Source organism: Tursiops truncatus, chromosome 10, assembly GCF_011762595.2.
Source record: "Tursiops truncatus isolate mTurTru1 chromosome 10, mTurTru1.mat.Y, whole genome shotgun sequence".
Lineage (NCBI taxonomy): Eukaryota > Metazoa > Chordata > Mammalia > Artiodactyla > Delphinidae > Tursiops > Tursiops truncatus.
This window is the reverse complement of record NC_047043.1, coordinates 21,469,114-21,490,894: the sequence shown is the minus strand read 5'-3', so window position 1 is coordinate 21,490,894 and position 21,781 is coordinate 21,469,114. Positions and strand designations below refer to the sequence as shown.

The 21,781-nt window shown below is 38.5% G+C and overlaps 1 long non-coding RNA gene and 3 other non-coding genes across 4 annotated transcripts in view; 1 reads left to right on the top strand and 3 right to left on the bottom strand.

Moving 5' to 3' along the window:
- LOC141279711 (uncharacterized) overlaps positions 1–21,781 on the bottom strand; it is a 51,255-nt gene that overhangs the window by 7,839 nt on the left and 21,635 nt on the right. Inside the window, exon 3 of the long non-coding RNA XR_012334382.1 lies at positions 7,362–7,413. This is a non-coding gene — a long non-coding RNA (uncharacterized lncRNA). The remainder of the gene's footprint in view (positions 1–7,361; positions 7,414–21,781) is intronic.
- Positions 9,720–9,801, bottom strand: TRNAS-AGA (transfer RNA serine (anticodon AGA)). Its single transcript has one exon. It is a non-coding gene; the product is annotated as a tRNA-Ser (tRNA).
- TRNAQ-CUG (transfer RNA glutamine (anticodon CUG)) lies at positions 13,450–13,521 on the bottom strand. The gene has a single exon. It is a non-coding gene; the product is annotated as a tRNA-Gln (tRNA).
- On the top strand, positions 18,637–18,718 carry TRNAS-UGA (transfer RNA serine (anticodon UGA)). The gene has a single exon. It is a non-coding gene; the product is annotated as a tRNA-Ser (tRNA).

The window sequence follows — 21,781 nt, the reverse complement described above, 5'->3', positions numbered from 1 at the left end:
TATGGTAGTTCTATTTTTAGTTTTTTAAGGAACCTCCATACTGTTCTCCATAGTGGCTGTACCAATTCACATTCCCACCAGCAGTGCAAGAGTGTTCCCTTTTCTCCACACCCTCTCCAGCATTTATTGTTTCTAGATTTTTTGATGATGGCCATTCTGACTGGTGTAAGATGATATCTCATTGTAGTTTTGATTTGCATTTCTCTAATGATTAATGATGTTGAGCATTCTTTCATGTGTTTGTTGGCAGTCTGTATATCTTCTTTGGAGAAATGTCTATTCAGGTCTTCTGCCCATTTTTGGATTGGCTTGTTTGTTTTTCTGTTATTGAGCTGAATGAGCTGCTTGTAAATTTTGGAGATTAATCCTTTGTCAGTTGCTTCATTTGCAAACATTTTCTCCCATTCTGAGGGTTGTCTTTTGGTCTTGTTTATGGTTTCCTTTGCTGTGCAAAAGCTTTGAAGTTTCATTAGGTCCCATTTGTTTATTTTTGTTTTTATTTCCATTTCTGTGGGAAGTGGGTCAAAAAGGATCTTGCTGTGATTTATGTCATAGAGTGTTCTGCCTATGTTTCCCTCTAAGAGTTTGGTAGTTTCTGGCCTTACATTTAGGTCTTTAATCCATTTTGAGCTTATTTTTGTGTATGGTGTTAGGGAGTGATCTAATCTCATACTTTTACATGTACCTGTCCAGTTTTCCCAGCACCTTATTGAAGAGGCTGTCCTTTCTCCACTGTACATTCCTGCCTCCTTTATCAAAGATAAGGTGACCATATGTGCATGTGTTTATCTCTGGGCTTTCTATCCTGTTCCATTGATCTATATTTCTGTTTTTGTGCCAGTACCATACTGTCTTGATTACTGTAGCTTTGTAGTATAGTCTGAAGTCAGGGAGCCTGACTCCTCCAGCTCCGTTTTTCGTTCTCAAGATTGCTTTGGCTATTCGGGGTCTTTTGTGTTTCCATACAAATTGTGAAATTTTTTGTTCTAGTTCTGTGAAAAATGCCAGTGGTAGTTTGAGAGGGATTGCATTAAATCTGTAGATTGCTTTGGGTAGTAGAGTCATTTTCACAATGTTGATTCTTCCAATCCAAGAACATGGTATATCTCTCCATCTATTTGTATCATCTTTAATTTCTTTCATCAGTGTCTTATAATTTTCTACATACAGGTCTTTTGTCTCCTTAGGTAGGTTTATTCCTAGATATTTTATTATTTTTGTTGCAATGGTAAATGGGAGTGTTTTATTGAGTTCACTTTGAGATTTTTCATCACTAGTATATAGGAATGCCAGAGATTTCTGTGCATTAATTTTGTATCCTGCTACTTTACCAAATTCATTGATTAGCTCTAGTAGTTTTCTGGTAGCATCTTTTGGATTCTCTATGTAGAGTATCATGTCATCTGCAAACAGTGACAGCTTTACTTCTTCTTTTCCGATTTGGATTCCTTTTATTTTCTTTTCTTCTCTGATTGCTGTGGCTAAAACTTCCAGAACTATGTTGAATAAGAGTGGTGAGAGTGGGCAACCTTGTCTTGTTCCTGATCTTAGTGGAAATGCTTTCAGTTTTTCACCATTGAGGACGATGCTGGCTGTAGGTTTGTCATATATGGCTTTTATTATGTTGAGGAAAGTTCCCTCTATGCATACTTTCTGCAGGGTTTTTATCATAAATGGTGTTGAATATTGTCGAAAGCTTCCTCTGCATCTACTGAGATGATCATATGGTTTTTCTCCTTCAATTTGTTAATATGGTGTATCATGTTGATTGATTTGCATATATTGAAGAATTCTTGCATTCCTGGAATAAACCCCATTTGATCATGGTGTATGATCCTTTTAATGTGCTGTTGGATTCTGTTTACTAGTATTTTGTTGAGGATTTTTGCATCTATGTTCATCAGTGATATTGGCCTGTAGTTTTCTTTCTTTGTGACATCCTTGTCTGGTTTTGGCATCAGGGTGATGGTGGCCTCGTAGAATGAGTTTGGGAGTGTTCCTCCCTCTGCTATATTTTGGAAGAGTTTGAGAAGGATAGGTGTTAGCTCTTCTCTAAATGTTTGATAGAATTCACCTGTGAAGCCATCTGGTCCTGGGCTTTTGTTTGTTGGAAGATTTTTAATCACAGTTTCAATTTCAATGCTTGTGATTGGTCTGTTCATATTTTCTATTTCTTCCTGATTCAGTCTTGGCAGGTTGTGCTTTTCTAAGAATTTGTCCATTTCTTCCAGGTTGTGCATTTTATTGGCATAGAGTTGCTTGTAGTAATCTCTCATGATCTTTTGTATTTCTGCAGTGTCAGTTTTTACTTTTCCTTTTTCATTTCTAATTCTATTGATTTGAGTCTTCTCCCTTTTTTTCTTGATGAGTCTGGCTAATGGTTTATCAATTTTGTTTATCTTCTCAAAGAACCAGCTTTTAGTTTTATTGATCTTTGCTATCGTTTCCTTCATTTCTTTTTCATTTATTTCTGATCTGATCTTTATGATGTCTTTCCTTCTGCTAATTTTGGGTTTTTTTTGTTCTTCTTTCTCTAATTGCTTTAGGTGCAAGGTTAGGTTGTTTATTCGAGGTGTTTCCTCTTTCTTAAGGTAGGAATTTTTTGCTATAAACTTCCCTCTTAGAACTGCTTTTGCTGCATCCTGTAGGTTTTGGGTCGTCGTGTCTCCATTGTCATTTGTTTCTAGGTATTTTTTGATTTCCTCTTTGATTTCATCAGTGATCACTTCGTTATTAAGTAGTGTATTGTTTAGCCTCCATGTGTTTGTATTTTTTACAGATCTTTTCCTGTAACTGATATCTAGTCTTATAGCATTGTGGTCAGAAAAGATACTTGATAGAATTTCAATTTTCTTAAATTTACCAAGGCTTGATTTGTGACCCATGATATGATCTATCCTGGAGAATGTTCCATGAGCACTTGAGAAAAATGTGTATTCTGCTTTTTTTGGATGGAATGTCCTATAAATATCAATTAAGTCCATCTTGTTTAATGTATCATTTAAAGCTTGTGTTTCCTTATTTATTTTCATTTTGGATGATCTGTCCATTGGTGAAAGTGGGGTGTTAAAGTCCCCTACTATGAATGTGTTACTGTCGATTTCCCCTTTTATGGCTGTCAGTATTTGCCTTATGTATTGAGGTGCTCCTATGTTGGGTCCATAAATATTTACAATTGTTATATCTCCTTCTTGAATCGATCCATTGATCATTATGTAGTGTCCTTCTTTGTCTCGTGTAATAGTCTTTATTTTAAAGTCTATTTTGTCTGATATGAGAATTGCTACTCCAGCTTTCTTTTGGTTTCCATTTGCATGGAATATCTTTTTCCATCCCCTCACTTTCAGTCTGTATGTGTCTCTAGGTCTGAAATGGGTCTCTTGTAGACAGCATATATATGGGCCTTGTTTTTGTATCCATTCAACCAGTCTGTGTCTTTTGGTGGGAGCATTTAGTCCATTTACATTTAAGGTGATTATCGATATGTATGTTCCTATTCCCATTTTCTTAATTGTTTTGGGTTTGTTATTGTAGGTCTTTTCCTTCTCTTGTGTTTCTTGCCTAGAGAAGGTCCTTTAGCATTTGTTGTAAAGCTGGTTTGGTGGTGCTGAACTCTCTTAGCTTTTGCTTGTCTGTAAAGGTTTTAATTTCTCCATCAAATCTGAATGAGATCCTTGCTGGGTAGAGTAATTTTGGTTGTAGGTTTTTCTCCTTCATCACTTTAAATATGTCCTGCCAGTCCCTTCTGGCTTGCAGAGTTTCTGCTGAAAGATCAGCTGTTAACCTTATGGGGATTCCCTTGTGTGTTATTTGTTGTTTTTCCCTTGCTGCTTTTAATATGTTTTCTTTGTATTTAATTTTTGACAGTTTGATTAATATGTGTCTTGGTGTGTTTCTCCTTGGATTTATTCTGTATGGGACTCTCTGTGCTTCCTGGACTTGATTAACTATTTCCTTTCCCATATTAGGGAAGTTTTCAACTATAATCTCTTCAAATATTTTCGCAGTCTCTTTCGTTTTCTCTATTTCTTGTGGAACCCCTATATCTTTGCCCATTTTTAAATGGGTTATTTGTCTTGAGTTGTAAGAGTCCTTTGTATAAGCTAGATGCAAGTCCCTTATCAGATATATGATTTGAAAATATTTTCTTCCATTCTTTGTGTTGTCTTTTCGCTTTCCTGATAGTGCCTTTTGAAGCACAAAAGTTTGTAACTTTTAAGAAGTCTAATTTATCAATCATTTTTTGTTATTTGTGTTTTTGCTGTCATATCTAAGAATCCACTGCCAAATCTGAGGTTATGAAGATTTACTCCTATGTTTCCTTCTAAGAGTTTTATAATATTACCTCTTACATTATGTCTTTGATTCATTTTGAGTTAATTTATGTAAATTGTATGAGGTAAGGATCTAACTTCGTTCTTTTGCATGTAGTTACATAGTTTTCCCAGCACCATTTGTTGAAAAGACTATTCTTTCCCTACTGAATGGTCTTGGCACCCTTAAAAAAATCAGTTGACCATAGACATATGACTTTATTTCTGGACTCTCAGTTCTATCCCTTTGATCTAGATGCTTATCCTTACACCATTATGACACTGTCTTGATTATCATTGCCTTGTAGTTAGTTTTGAAATTGAGAAGTACAAGTCCTCTTACTTTTTTCTTCTTTTCAAGATTGTTCTGGATATTCCAGGTCCCTTGAAATTCCATGTGAATTTTAAATCAAGTCATCAATTCCCACAAAAAGGTCAGTTGGGATTCTGAAGGGAATTGAATTGAATCTGTAGAACGATTTGGAGGAAAATTGCCATCTTAACAATGTTAATTTAAGATCCAGTCTATGAACATGAGATATATTCCTCTTTATTTAGATGTCCATTCATTTCAGCAATGTTTTGTAGTTTTCAGAGTATAAGTTTTGCACTTCTTTTGTTAAATTTATTCCTGAATATTTTATTCCTTTTGATGCTATTTTAAATGAATGTATTTATTTTTGACCCCTTTCTTTCCCTGTGAAACATGATGAGGCTGTCTGAAGCCTCCTAGATACAGATATTAAGTGCTGAGAGAGGTCAGGAATAAAATTGCTTAGTATGGTTTTTGTAGACAATGAACTCCTGACAACAGGGAAACAAAGCTGTGAAATAAACAGCTTCTTTAAACTCAAGATGGCTGGATTCAGAGACCAGAGTGCTAATCATTACTTCTGGGAACCACCTTAATGGTTAATTAACCACCTTAATTAAAAAGTCTCTTTCATATGGTTCATGATATGATAAAACCCCATTTCTGAATGGAATTAACCATATTGACGGGGGTGTAATAACACAAAGTTAACAAGGCAAAGAGCATGACCCCTGCCCTTGTGATTCAAGTCCATTAGGCAGAATACTCCATAGAGGGAAAATAAATATAGCCCACACAGGGACAGTTTGAAGAAACTGCCTAATACTGACAGCATGATGACAGAGATAAGATGGAAAGCATAAATAAAATTGAAATTTGTAATTTTAGGTGAATGGGACTTGAAGGTGCTGAATAGAAGAGAGTACCAGTCCATGTCTTTTCTATGTACAAGAGGTGGCTTGTGAACTAGATTAAGATACTGCCTATTTGTTCTCAGGATCAATGTGATAGTGAAATGTAAAGAAAAAGAAAAACTTTGTCAATGCCCTTAGCAACATGGGTCAGGCAAGGCTTTGAAAATTATTTGCTTTAGATGGACGTGTGCCTGTTTTGGTCTGTGGACATTAGAAATATACAAAGGCATGGCAGTGAGCATAATGATTTTCAATAAAACTTTCTTTCCCAGTATAGTGGTAAGTGTGAATTTGTCACTGGGAAGACAGATATTGGGTTCATGTCAGATAAATCTGTTACAAAAGTGAGAAGGAATTTGTTTGGAGCCCACATATCTTTTCATAGTCATTTTATGTATTTCCCAAACAACAAAATAGAGCTAACAAATTCTTCTCATTCAGTGGTCATGAAGTTAGTAAGACAGAGACTCTTAAATTATTTTTTGGCTCAAAATCCCACGGTCTGTAAAATAAAATTTGTTCACCCTCTCACAGAGAGATGGCCCTGACACAAAGCTAACAACTGTAGAAACCATACCAGGGATTCACAAATACTGTTTGAGAACACAGACACAAGGCTGAGAACCCTCTACATTGAAGAGTCTCCTTTATGTTACAAGACCTAATTTTAACTAATAAGCTTAACCATTACTAAACTGTAATTAAGTACAAAGTTGCTGAAGAAATATCATCTTTGAAATATGGCTATGTGAGTCATTAACCTCAATTTTGTAAGTTAGGAGGCCAAAGTGCACCCATGCCTGAAGCTAAAATGCCGGTCAAACCAGTTCTTAGAGCGTCTCTCACCTTTTTCAGAGGGATCATGGGTGTGGGCTTCTCACGGTACTCATTTGGGACACTAGAATTAAACATATGTAGGTCCTACACAGTGGAATGGAACCTTGTTCTTTTTCAACCAGAGGATATTTCATTTACTTTTCAACCCCTACTCTAAGATCTCCACTGAGAAGAAGCCCTTGATTTGTGATATTCTCCCTTTCTTGTTGAAGAAGGTAGCATGCAAAAGGAGACAGATGCTAGACAACATTGGCTCTCTTAAGTCTTAATGATTATTCTGAATTCTGTGTTTTTACTGAGTGTTTACTACAATTTCCATGTAGAGGTGCCACTTTCCTTTTCAAAGTCAAAGATAGCTCATAAATAGCACTTAATTTAGGATGTTCTGTTGATTCTGAAAGACTAACAGGTGTAGCACAGGAAATATAAAAGATTAATAACATATATAAGGAAAAATGATGGATTAATTGACCATCTACTTTATTGAGACTTTTAGATGGTGCCAAGAAAACAAAAGAGATGAAAGGATGCACTAAAGGAACATATTATTTAAAGAACACACACCAGTTCAATTCATAAATGGGGTTAGTTTCTACTACATTAGTTTACATCATTTAAAGTGATTTAATAACTGACTACCTGGGCTTGGAGGATTAAGATAAGACTTAAACAGTTCATTTCTTCAAAAATACACATGCTAGCAGGCAGAATGCATGATAAATATAGAAGTAGTTTCATATAAGACTTATAAACAAGAAATATGGAAGCACTAATATTACTGTTGCATTTTCTTAAACAATGTTATGGTAAAGACACCATAAGCAGCACAGAAGGAGGGGAATGAAGGATGAACTTGAGGACTTTTCAAAGTAGGAGACGTGGGGAGGCAATCTTTAAGAATGCACAGGATTTCAGGAGGTGAAGGACCTGAGAGTGACAACATTGGAGAAGCTAATAATCAATTTTACAGTTGAGGAACTCTACCTTGGCTTTAAGGACAGCAAATCAGCCAATCAGAGACGAATGATCCCCAAAACTGAAACAAATGAAAAGAAAAGAGACATGAGTGAAGGAGGCTCGTGGACTTCCCGGCCTCTGCCTTCCTAGAAATAGAATCTTCGGTGGGCTGACAGTGCCCACGATACTGAAACAGGAGCTGTCCACCACACTGGGCCAGGTGCGGCCTTCCGCGCTGGAAGAGGAGCTGGGAACAGCACTCGCTGGGCTTCCGCAGACACTCCTGAGGGAGGTAAGGAAGAGCTCCCTGAAATAGCAAGTTTAGTTACTGGGTGTTACAGCAGCACGAGTCCCAAAAGCACGGAGAAGTGCATGCCAAGAAGACTTCTATCTTGGACTGTAGCCTATTGTTTGCAGTGTAGACCCTCCCTTGGTTTCAGTCTTCTACCAACTCAGTTCTATGCCCTCTACACACTCTAGATCTGTGATGTCCAATACTTTAGCCACTTGAGACATGTGACTATTGGGCACTTGGTCCTACTTGGGACGAGCTCTTACTGCAAAATACACACCACACTTTGAAGATTTTGTATGAAAAAAAAAACACGTGAAATATCACACTGTCAATTTTTAATATTGCTTACATGTTGAAATGATATTTTGGATATATTGGATTAAATAAAATACATCATTAAAATGAATTATGCTTGTCTCCTTTTACTTTTTAATATGACTACTAGAAAATTTTAAATTATGTCAGTGGCTCACATTTATTTCTATTGGAAATGTACTTCCTTACTTACATCCTCTGTTGCAGTTGCTGTAACTCTGGTTTTTGTTTCACTGTTCACCAGTGTGTTTCGGTTTTGGTTTTATTTTCCTTGTTTATAAGAAATTTCAGCGATTTAAAAGTAAAGAGAGAAGAACCCCTTCTAGAATCCTAAGCAGTATTTGGAAACCAGATCACAGGCTGATACTCCACAAAGCAAGATTCTGTGTAATGGCCAGTCCTGGCTCAGGATCTCTATTCCAGCCCCCAGAACCGAAGCTTCATTCTCCATAGGCTCCTACAGAAAGAAGTGTCCAGAATGAGAGGAATTTCTGCTTATACTATCAACACTCTTCTCTAAGGTATCTTTTTGAACAAATTTTTATTTTTAAATTCTGTACATTGATGTCATGTGAGTCACTTTCCTCAGCTCTAAAGTTAGGAATTGTTTCCACAGAAGGGCCTTAACATTTCATTAGCTTTGACATTCCAGAATTCTATTAGTTTCTCAAAGCAACCCGTATGCTGAATGTGAGAGACAGCTTGATGAGAGATGATGAGTTTTGCAAAGAAAGAAGTTCATCCTCTGGAAGCCCAGGTCTTAGTAGACAAAACCAAGTCATGTTCATCAGGCGGGCACTGCTTAGCAAAGAGGACTTGTCACAGCTCAGCATCGCTGACCCATGTGACTTTGCAACTCAACGCTTTTTATTGTACTTCATTCCTCTGAACAGACACATGAAAGAGGAAGGAATCTGGTATTTAATCAATGACTATGGAAAGCACTGTGTTTAAGAAAAATTATTAGATGCATTCTTGGATGAGATGCACCAAAGTATGACAACTGCGCCAATCTCCACAAGAGAGGTGAGGACAAGTTCCATTAAACTGTCAGGGTAGTGATAAATTTTCCTAGGAATTCCTAGAAAGGTGCTCAGCTGTGGTTAACATTCCTTTAACACTTTAATACATTAACCCAAACATGTTAATCATACAATGGGATTTTGCATCTGAATTCTGTGCCCAGAATGAGTCAAAACTTCACCTCATTTTAAGTCCCTCTCTCTTTACCACTGTCCTGGACCCCAGGACAAGTCAGTCTGGCATAATGTCGTCAAGCTTTTTGTTGGGTTACCCAAAAAATGGCTTAATTAGTATCTTTAGTTATGTAGTGGTTTGCCTATTAATACCCAGTTTGGATTCGCAACCATAGCTATGAGTCTTGGCTTTCACTTGTATTTGATCCAAGATTTCGTGGAGTTTCCTTTTGTACGTGAACAAGGACGTACATGACTGCAGAAGAGCCCCAATAAGGGGAAAACGTTTCTGCCAAGTTTTTTCTTTAGAAAACGCTGCCTAGTAAGGAGTGTTTTGATTGCAGGAAGCAGCAAGGCATCACCAAAGCCTTGGCTCTTCTAGGGAAAATTACTTTAAAATAATAGTAGTAATTACTTAAAAATAATAATGGTTATAGAAAGACCCCACGCTGTTTGGGACGCAATCGTGGAGCCTTTCAGCGACAACCATAAAGAGCCAGGTTGGAGAACAATCCAGTTTCTCTCTGTAAGGCAACAGCATTCTTCCCCAACTGGCTATGCCTCAATAGGGAAAGGTGCCGTAGTCGGCAGGATTCGAACCTGCGCGGGGAAACCCCAATGGATTTCTAGTCCATCGCCTTAACCACTCGGCCACGACTACTTGACAAGTGAGTCCTTTCATGGAAGTAGCTGTAGAGAACTTTGGCTCTCTTCAAAGTGTCACATTTTCTATCGGAAAATGTACTTGTATTAAGCAAAGTTTCTTACTCTTTGGCATCATTTAGACAAATATGCAGTTGTGGCAAGTAATGCCTCCTCCTCAGACTGGAATGACTCCTTATTCGGATGCCCTGACGGAAGGAGGCTAAGGCTTTTGATTTTGTTTATCTTTGTCTCCTTTGATGTGCAGCAGCTTTTTAATTTGATACTCCCACTTGCTTATTTTTGCCTTTGTTGCTTTTACTTGTGGTGTTAAATCCAAAAAATCATCACCAAGACCTATGTCAAAATTGAAATGAATTAAAGACTTGAATGAAGAATCTAAAACCATAAAACCATTGGAATGGGAGAAATATGTGCAAATCATATATCTGATATGGGATTAATATCCAAAATATATAAAGAACTCATACAACTGAAAGGCAAGAAAACAATCCAATTTTAAAACGGGTAGAAGGTCTGAATAGATCTTTGTCTTCCAAAGAAGACGTACATATGGCCAACAGGTACATGAAAAGATGCTCGATGTCATTAGTCATCAGACGAATGCAAATCAAAACCACAATGAGCTATCATCTCACACCTGTTAGGATGGCTATTATTGAGAAAACAAGAAATAACAAGTGTTGGCAAGGATGGGGAGAAAAGGGACCTCTTGTGCACTGTTGATGGGAATGTAAGTTGGTGCAGCCACTATGCAAACTGTATGGAAGTTACACAAAAAATTAAAAATACAACTACCATATGATCCAGCAATTTCACTTCTGGATATTTATCTGAAGAAATGAAAACACTAACTTGAAAATTATATCTGCACCCCCATGTTCATTGAAGCACTGTTTACAACACAAGGTATAAAAACAACCTGTGTCCATCGACGGATGAAGGAATTAAAGAGGTTATAGTATATATATATATATATGTATATATACACACATACACACACATATATAATGAAATATTATTCAGCCATAAAAAAGAATAAGACCTTGCCATCTATGACAACATGGATGGACCTTGAGGGCATGATGCTAAGTGAAATAAGCCAGAAAGGAAAGACAAATACCAATCTAAAAAAAAAAAAAAATAACAAGCTTATAGATACAGAGAACAGATGAGTGGTTGTCAGAGGTGAGGGCAGGGCCAGGGGAAGTGGGAGAAATGGAGGAAGGGGATCAAAAAGGTAAATAAATTTTTAAAAAATTAGGGATGCATGTACTACCATCAAACCTTTCTACAGAGGACAGGTACTAGAGAGCTTCCCAAGGACCCTGGCACTCCCTCCACCCATCTGTTTCTCAGGGGGTTTTGTGAGGAAAGTGTCCTTTGAGCCCTCTAGGGAGATAATAGAGGGAGGATGAGAGGGTGTCACATGTGACAAATCCATTGCAAGTTCCCTGCATCTTTTAGGATATTGGATATCTTTCTCTACCTTATACCGAAGAAGTCTTGGCTTCTTTATTTACTGTAGTTCCACTGATTTCAGGTTGCAGGCAACCTACCAAGCACACTGTTATAATAACTCCCAGCTATTCTAGCTAACACACTAACTTCAGAGTCTTCATTAAGTGTACCCATATCAATAAATTTGATCGAATTCTACACTGTGTTTCTTTTTTCCTGACCTAGCACTCCCACACACATTACTCTGGTTTCTTTTGATATGAATTAGCATGATCTTGTAATTCTTTCAGTATGTAAAATAGCAATATGTACTGATTCCCTGAGTCCTGTAGGCAGAGAGGAGTGGTAGAGGTGGGTCTTGAGAAAAATCAATATCCTCATGCAAGGTAACTGCTTCAGGTGAGATCTTTACCTGTTTTTAAAGCAAGGATAGGCTAGTGTTTGGGGATAGAGGATGGGCTGCTTCTGCTGGGAAGAAAAATATTTTTAGGAAGGAAGCATCATTGTACTTGAATTTATCCAAAGAGACCAAAATGTCCCCTTTCCCCCATTCTGTCCTTTTCTTTCTTTCTTTTTCTTTCTTTCTTTCTTTCTTTCTTTCTTTCTTTCTTTCTTTCTTTCTTTCTTTCTTTCTTTCTTTCTTTCTTTCTCTTTCCTTTGTTCGAAGGAGGAGGAGGAGGAGGGGGAGGAGGAGAGAAAAGAAAAGGGGGAGAGAGAGCTTTAATATTTGTGGAGTGTCTTCCTTAAGTAAGGTACTTACTATGGTAAAACATAGTAAAGAATGCCTTACCTTCTTTTACATATAAAGAGACTGAGGTACAAAGCAGTTATATATTTCAAAAATTACAGTTAGACATTCACAGAGTAAGAATTCAGTTCCAGAGTGTCTCCTTTTCCTGACCTACCATGCTGATTCCACTGTGCTAATAGAAGCAGGAAGTGGCTCCCTGAGGACCCCGCTGCCTACAGCAATTGTTGACTTTGTTAGGTTGTTTCTCCATTTTTTGAGTTCAAGTTTTGGAGGTGAATTAGTAGATGTTTTATTATGGAGTCCTATGTTTAAAAATAGTGTTGTGGACATCCTTATTAGGAACTGGTGCCAGCTGAGGTTCACTGTACCCATCAAATTTCCATGGCTTTATAAGTAAATGCACTCAGGGAAGGTGACAAAACGTGTACCTATAACAAAGGGTTTGAGGCCCCAGGGATATACATCTACCAGGAAGCAGTCTCTGATAATAGCATCCACGCAGGGCTTTGCACAAATTGTATCATTGGTAGAAATGAAAATATGGCCTTTTCACAAACTCCTGAGGAGTTAAGATTTCAAATTACAATCAGGCAGTTGATGTCTTCATAAAATGCAGTATCAGTTAGGCTGAAGTATTAGCAACCACAATAACATAGCAAAGAAAGAAAAGGTGTCGACAGGTGGTTTTCCCCCTTTATTTTAGCAATTTGCTTTTCCAAATTGCTCAATAACATCTGTTGGTAATTGAAAATTCAGTTAAAAAAAATAGACGCAATGAGAATAAAAATTCCAGCTATTAAGCATAGAGTGAAAATATCCTTAATGTGCTTTACATGCTGAAATACTATGAATCAGTTAAAGTGTGAATGAATATTCAAGGGCTTCAATAATTAATAATTTGAGAAAACTGTTAATTTTATCTATATTTTATGTAATATTAATAATTAACAAAAATTGAATTAATTAATATAAGGAAATTAATATAATGAAAGCGTTCTTTAGCTAATAACAGTAGAAAGGACATCATACACTTTTATTCCCAGCAAACGTTTATAAATATTTTCATTAGAATATAATGAGGAATAATAAGGATGTGATTGTATCTTAATTCTTTACTTCTAGAATATTTTAAAACAACTTTGAAAGCTATTTTCTGTTTTGGCTTTGAGTCTTTAAAGTTCTATTTGAAAATTCTTCCCATCTGGTTAAGATAATTTAAAAGCAGAATGTATACTTGGCCATTTTAAACTTTCACAAGGAAGAAAAACTCTAAAATTATGAATTATACCACGATAAATATTCATTTATTCACGTATATTAAAGTCTATAAAGAAAAGGTGAAATGTGAACCGCGGACTCCCAGCCAACCATCCCTAAAAGGAAAACTGGAAAGATAAGTAAATACATTTAACTAATTAGAAAGTAAAAGCACTTAGGTTCCACCGAGATTTGAACTCGGATCGCTGGATTCAGAGTCCAGAGTGCTAACCATTACACCATGGAACCCCGCAGCAACCGGCTGTGATAGCGCTCCTCCCTGATACGATATAGCTTCAGTTCTGCAATCAAGAAGCCCTCTGAAAAGCCGAACTTCTCATCCTTGTTTTCTCTATCTGCCTCCACAGCACACGTCCCTTTTCTTGCGTGCACAGGACTCCTAGTGCAAAACCCAAGAGCAAATCGGTTTCTAGGGATAGATACGGTAGGTCCTTGCTTTTTAGCGCCCCTCTGCCTTTTCTGCAGCTCGCGGGGCGGCTGTCCGCTGGGCCGCAGTCAGCCAGGCTGCCCAGACGCAGAGGCCGGCGGCTCCAACACGGCATCCGCCGAGCCGCGCTCCCCGCTTGCGTTGCTGGAGCAACGGCGGGGCTCGCTGCCTCCCGAGTCTGTGTCCCGAGTTCTCTTCTTCGAACGCAAGGAACGCTCTTGGAAGTTTAATTTCGTGACATATAAACTGTGGATGACTTCATCTGAAGTGGTGTGCCAACCAGTCCTGGCCCTGTGGGGCGTTGCCCAGTGGGGAGAAAGCGGGATGCTAAGAGATGGCTTCTGCTTCTCGGAAAGCTTCCACCTCGTGGAGACCGAAGGGTAAAGCACGATAAAAAAAAGCGTGAATGTTTTCAAAGCAGGGTTTTGTAACTTGGTTCTAGCTGAGAAAGCTGTGACCTGCCTCTTTTAAGGGCAGCAAATATGAGACTCTCCCAAACTCCTCAGCAGGAAATTTTTCCTGAGGTCAAGCAGGGGACGTGACTTGTCCAGGACGGTTCGTTGCCTCCGCAGCAGGGTAGGGAAACGGCAGGAGACGGAAGCCTCCAGATTGCCAACCCGAGGGTTGAGGAGAAGAGCAAACGTCTTTACTAAGAGTAAAAAATCGTAGCTGTGCGGATTTGAACCTTCTGAGCAAGAACCCTGGAGACAAATCGGCATTCAGCCAAGACAACCTGTGTTGCATAAAGATGTCTGGTATGTGGAAGGAAATACTTCCAGCTTGTAGAGGCCGCACCGTAACTGCTTCTCTGCCTCATGTAACATCACCTGGCAACAGCAGTTGTGTCTCCTCCATGACTCCAGACCCTACCAGACAGGCCTGCTGCCAGAATGTGATTCCCCCCAACGCCCCCCCCCCGGGTTCCGATTTCCCTGCATTAGAGACACCCAGATTTAAGTCCTCAGGAGGTTTCTGCTTCCAGGTTATCCCCTCCCACCACCAAATATAATGCATTTCTGAAAAGGTATTTATTCTAACTTCATAAATGATTTAGTTTGGTCAGCTAGAGATTTCTAGAGTGGAAATCATTTTATCTTAGAATTTGGTGAGCATGACTCCTTTGTCTTTTAGGTATCATTGTGGTGATGAAGTTAAATGCCATTCTTAAATAGACGCTCCGGTATATTCTTGGTCTTTTTCATTCATTGTGTGGAGCAATAAATAGGTGGATGTTTTAGGTTTGGGGATTTTTTTGCCTTTATAAATAATTGTCACCCCTTTATTTTCTCTGTTGTCTTTTCCTGGAACTCTTTTAATCAGATGTTGTTGGACTTCCTAGAATGACCTTTTAATTTTCTTATCTTCTGTCCTCTCATTTTCCATCTTTCTTTTCTCTTCCTTTTTATGGGAAAACATTTCCAAATTTATCGTCCAACCCTTCTATTAAATTTTTTCCTATCATCACAGTTTTTAAAAATTTTCAAGAGTTCTTGTTCTCTTGATGCTCTTTCAAAAATAATAGCAACTATTATTGTCCCATAGGTGCAAAATGTTCTTTTAGTTCTGAAAAAATTAATAATACTTTTTTTTTCTTTCTGTTACTTACTGGTCTCTATTTCCATCATGTTCTCTTTCTTCCATTTTTTTCCTTCAGTGCGTATCTTTCCTCAGATTTCTGGTGACCCTTAGCAGCCCAGTCTTATTTAAGAAGTAGACCCCAAAACCTAATTGGTACTATAAGCCTATATACCAATAGATGTACCCATTCTAGAATGATTGTATATGATAGACCACCGCAATCAGGTTACCTGATATGTTCATATCTGTGGTTCAGTTTTTCCATGACAGTTTTCTCAGAGACTAATCCTTTAATCTTCTAAGTGTTTAGGATCAGAGGTTATGTAAAGTTAGCTTTCCATGCTTTCTGAAACAAATACAGAAAAGGAGCTGCGGGTCTCCCAGAGAGACTTTCATTCAATCCCCCAGTATTCAGTATGGCTCTTCACCTCCACCTTCAGCTGTGCTTAATCTCTGTAAGTCAAGAGCATCTTGGAGCATTTTTGCCCTAAAATGAAAGTCTTGTCTTTGACCTCTGTGAGAGAGGGGCAATCCAGAATAATAAGCCTAAGGTTACATGTTTTTTTTTTTTTCAATTCCTATTAGCCTTTCCAAGGATCTGTAATATCCTTTACAGGTGTTAATAACTTTATAATTTTTAGCTTTCCACCTTGCAGACAGTAAGGTTTCAGCTTTAGTCACTCTATGAATTCAATTACTATTTATCCGACGCCTTTCTACCTCCCAAAATGTTGTTGGTAATTGTAGTATTCACCTAAATTCATGTTCCATCTTCCACAGTACAGAGTTGTCTATGGGAATAAGCTACCCAGTCAGCATCTGTATCTACCAAGACAACTTACATCTCAGTGTGACTGTGTGATTAGTAATAATAAATGGATTATGAATGCAAAAGTAACATGTTTCCCTTTAGACTTTTAAGAAGCATGGACTTTCACAAGGCTTAGGAGATAGCAGATCCTTAAGGTGGAAGAAGCTGGGTCCCTGAATCAGCACAAGGGCAAAAATGTGTTCCCTTTTCTTTTCTGACTCAAAAATCTACAATGGACTCTTACACGAGTAAGGAATAAATCTCAACTGCCTCATGCTACTGCAATTTGGAAAGCAAACAACGCTTCTTACCATCTGTTATTTGCTCTCCTGCTCTTTTCATCACTGTGAGATTACACCTCTTTTAATTACATTTATTGTTAACTTACAAGCATCATAAGAAAGCAAAGATAAAGTCCTGGGTTTCACCACTATAGCAAACAGTAGTCCCTTTGGAAAATGACCACTTGAGCTCAATGTTTGATTACGGAGTAATACAAAAGTCTTGTATCTAGAGACTACGTTTTTCTTGTCCCAGCAATAAAATCACTATTTCTGCTTCCTCACTTTTAAAACTTGAGTAATGATGTCTGCTTCACATCATAGAAAAACAAAGAGAAAAAAATAATAACCCTCAATCACACAACCCAGAAACTACACTAGCAACACTTTGGTTTATTTTCTCCCACCACCCAAATTTTACATAATTGAGGTCATATAGCACATATATTTTTTATCCTACTCTTTTCATTTAACATTATATCTTGTGCTTCTCCCCTGAGCTATTCAAAACTTCTTACAGAATATTATTTTCAATGGCTTGGTAATATTCTTCCAGGTATATATATATACTCCAAGTTATATAATCATCCCCCTCCCCATTATTGAAAATGTTTAATTATTTTATTGTTATAACTAAAAGTATCATAAATATCTCTGCACATAAATGATTTCTTTTAGTTTGGATTACCTCCCGAGGAAAGTTTTGTTCAAAATGAGTTTACCATATGAAAGGAAGTAGCTATTTGCATGAGCCTTGCTGGTGGAATTAAGAAGTGCTAACGTGGCAAGAAGGATCTTGTTCCAAGCATAAGGAGAGGGGAACAGTGTTAGCTTCCTAGGGCTGTCTTAACAAATTACCACAAAGTGGGTGGCTTAAAACAGCAGTAATTTATTCTTTCACAGTTCCAGAGGCCAGAAATCCAAACTCAAGGTGTCTGCAAGTTTGGTTCCAGAGGGTCTGCAGGAGACTCTGTTTCATGGCTCTCTCCTGGCTTCTGGTGGTTGCTGGAAACCCTTGTAGCTCCTTGGTTTGCAGCTGCATCATTCCACTCTCTGCCTCCCTTTCACACAATCTCCTGTCTCTGTGTGCCTGTTTTTCTGTATGTCTCAAATCTCCCTCTCCTTATAAGGACGCTGTCATTGGATTCAGGGCCCACCCTAATCCAGTATGACCTCGTCTTAACTTGATTGCACTGGCAAGGACTACTTTCAAATAAAGTCATATTCACAGGTATCTCGAATTAGGATTTCAACATATCTTATTGGGTGACACAACTCAACCCACTACAGGAACAACTGTCTCTTTGCCTGTTGTAAATGACAACAGATATGGGAGAGCTCTACGTATGAAAGAGTTTGAGGGCCTCAGCCATGAAAGGCATTCTCCCGTTTGTAACTGAAAGTCTGTCTGAATCTACTTGACGGTGTTTTTGGCAAAGTACTTCAATTCTCAGAACTCAGAGCTATAGCCCTAAATTCCCCATTTAAAAAAAAAAAAGGAAAAAAGAAGCCACTTCTACAGTGTTTCACTGAATCAAGTCTCTAAACCCAGAAACAATCCAATTACTACAGCTAGATTTAGTCTGGCATTCACGACCTTGTGTGTTAAGAGAGATAGAGAATGTCCTCAGGCTGCTTCTCCCTCGTAAGGCTCCTGGGCTATGGGCTTTCCTCTCTGGGGAAGGCGAAAAGGAGTGAACTTTTCCTGAGGGGTTGGAGATCTTCCCAGCATCTTTTCCTTCAGTTCCTGGACCCTCCCCACCCCTCTCACCCCGCACCCGGCTCAAGTCCGGTTTCAAGTAGTTCTTTTAAGGCAGGGAAAGGTAAAAGCAGTTGAAAGCCATTGAAGATATTTCTGTTTTAGTGTTTAACGCTGAAAAGTAAACGCGACTGGCCCCACGATTTCGGATTTCCCCAGATTTCTTCCAGCCCGTTTGCAGTTCCATTGGCACTTGCAGGTCTGAGGCTACTAGGGCGACACTCAGTTCTAGTGCATAGAGAATTCGAATCCCTTTGTCTCAGAATGATTCTTTGAGTTCCATCTTCCTCCGCTGAATTTCAGTTTGCCGTGGATGACTTATTTCATCCAAGCGTGAGAAGCCCTGAATGGACATAGGAAATTCTTTGTTACCAGACCTAATAGTTATGTACCAAAATAGCTCTCACTATGTTTTGATTCACAGCGATTAAATAGCACGCTGCTCTCTATACCTTCAACACTGTTAACAAGAAGCAGCCTTCAGCAGGTAGTCGTGGCCGAGTGGTTAAGGCGATGGACTTGAAATCCATTGGGGTTTCCCCGCGCAGGTTCAAATCCTGCCGACTACGGTTTTATCCGCACCTGACGAAGGCTCCTTTGTATAGTTTCCCGCCACTATCAACCGAAACTGCTCTGTAGTCTCCTTCACCCTGTGTCATTCGTCACCTATTTCCCTTGGATCAAATAACCTGTCCTCCTGAAACACTGACAGTTTGAGATGGAGGAGTAAGTCTACTACGGTGTCAGCATGATATCAAATCCTGAATCGAGGAAGGCCGTTCCTTTTTCCTTATTTACAGGTCATGCCAACTTGGATTCACTCAGCCTCCAAGTCAGATTCCTTCCTCTCCTAGGGTGGAGGTGCTTTCACTGCTACTATCTGTTCTAGGGAACTCAAGATTTATAAAAAACAGTATATATTCTAACAGCTACAATTTTTGAAGCCTTACTATGCCCCAGGCATTGAATTGGCATTACATGGATTATCTCACTTAATCACCAATAGAACCCTATCAGGTAGATAATATTAGCACCATTTTAAACATGAAGAAACTGAGAATTGACTCGCCCAACACTGCACAATAAAATGGTATTTGAACCATCGACTTAAAAAAAATTTATTTGAGTATAGTTGATTTACAGTGTTGTGTTACTTTCTGCTGTACAGCAAAGTGAATCAGTTATACATACATATACCTATATCCACCCTTTTTAAGATTCTTTTCCCATAGTGGTTAACAGAGTATTGAGTAGAGTTCCTTGTGCTAAATAGTAGGTCCTTATTGGTATCTATTTTATATATAGTAGTGTGTATATGGCAATCCCAATCTCCCAATGTATCGCTCCCCTCCTTTCCCCCGGTAACCATAAGTTTTTTTCTACATCCATGACTCTGTTTCTATAGATTAAATAAGTTCACTTGTACCTTTTTTTAGATTCCACATATAAGTGATATCATTTGATATTTGTCTTTCTCTGTCTGACTTCCTTCACTTAGTATGATGATCTCTAGGTCCATCTATGTTGTTGCAAATGGTATTATTTCATTCTTTGTTATGGCTGAGTAATATTCCATTGTATATATGTACCACATCTTCTTTATCCATTCCTCTGTTGATGGACACTTAGGTTACTTCCATGTCTTGGCTATGGAAAACAGTGCTGCAATGAACATTGGGGTGCATGTTTCCTTTCGGATTATGGTTTCCTCTGATATATGCCCAGTAGTGGGATTGTTGGATCATATGGTAGTTCTACTTTTAGTTTTTTAAGGAACCTCCATACTGTTCTCCATAGTGGCTGTACCAATTTACATTCCCACCAACAGTGTAGGAGGGTTCCTTTTACTCCACACCCTCTCCAGCATTTATTGTTTGTAGACATTTCGATGAAGGCCATTCTGACTGGAGTGAGGTGATACCTCACTGTAGTTTTGATTTGCATTTCTCTGATAATTAGTGATGTCGAGCATCTTCTCATATGCTTTTTGGCCATCTGTATGTCTTCTTTGGAGAAACGTCTGTTTAGATCTTCTGCCCATTTTTTGATTGTGTTGTTTGGTTTTTTGTCGACTTACTTAAACATGGTTGTGAACATTTATCTGGGCTTTACAGTTCATTCAGGAAACAAAATATGAATTCAGAAACTCAGTACTTTGATTCCCATGCAGAAGAAAGTGGAAAGAAAAGGTCCAGGTAGGAGCAGAGAATATGTGGAAAAACAAAAGGAAGGAGAAACAGGAGGGGGTAGTGAGGGAGAGAACGAGAAGGAGGAAGGCTAGGAGATGGACGGGATGGAACAGAAGAGAAGCCAGCAGGGTACCAAATACAGGAATGTCCTCACCCCTTCCGGACACTCTTATTCTGAGCTTCCTCGGTCACAGAAGCCCCTTGTTCTGACAGGCATCTTTGCACCATCTCCACTCTTCAAAATCAGCACCAGATGTCAAGGCATTTCTAAAATCCACCTCCTCCACAAAGTCACTTGGATTGTTTCCAATTTTGGCTATTATAAATAGTGTTGCCATGAATATTCTTATATATGTTTTTCAGTGAATACAAACAAGGATTTTTGCTGGGTGGAGACACTTATGGACGAAATTGCAGAGTCACGATTGCAGTCATTGTGTATGCTCAAGCTTTAGTATGTAATGCCAAAACAATTTTGCAAGTGATTGAACCAATTTATATTACCATGTATGAGAGAGTCCAGTTGCTCCACATCGTTGATAATGCTTGGTATTATCTGTCTTCTATTATTTTATTTTAACCCTTCTAGTAGGTAAATATTTGTGATGGTTAATTTTATGTGTCAACCTGCTGGACCACAGTGCCCAGATATGTGGTCAACCATTAATCCATGCTTCTGTGATGTTTCTCTGAGGGTGTTTTTGGATGAGAGTAACATTTAAATTAGTGGATTCTGAGTAAAGCAGATCGTCCTCCATAATATGGGTGGGCCTCATCCAATTGCAAAAATAAAATTAAAGACTGGTCTCCCTTGTAAGAGGGAAATCTGCCAACAGTCAGCCTTCAGACTTGAACTGCAGCATCAACTCTTCCTGGGTCACTGGCTTGCTGCTCACTCTGCAGATTTTGGACTTGCCAGCCTCCAGAATCACATGAGCCAATTCCTCAGAATAAATCTCCTTCACACATCCTATTGGTTTTGTTTCTCTGGTAAACTCTAACAAATAGAATAGTGGAATCTAATTGTTTTACTTTTCACTTTTTCTGAGGATGAATGAAGATCACCCTTTTGTATGTTTATTGGTTATTTTGATATATCTTTTGTGAAGGACCTGTAGAACTCTTTTGCCCATTTTTCTAATGGATTGTCTATCCTTTCCATATTTGTTTTTCTTATTCACGTCTATCTGTGTTTATACATGTCAAGAGTTTAGCTAAGCTATTCCATGGTATTACTGCCTTAGCATCCAATTTGTTTGGCCAAGTGGTGTGCAGGGACCTTGAGCTGATACTAGCCTCGTCATGCAAGTGTATGCCCTAGATAGCGGCCTACAGAGTCTCAAACAAATGTAAGTTACTGATATTACCTCCCCAACAGCCCTTGTGATCAACTGTCATCCCTGCGCAGGACCATTCCCTTGTGTACCCCTTAGATTAGACCCC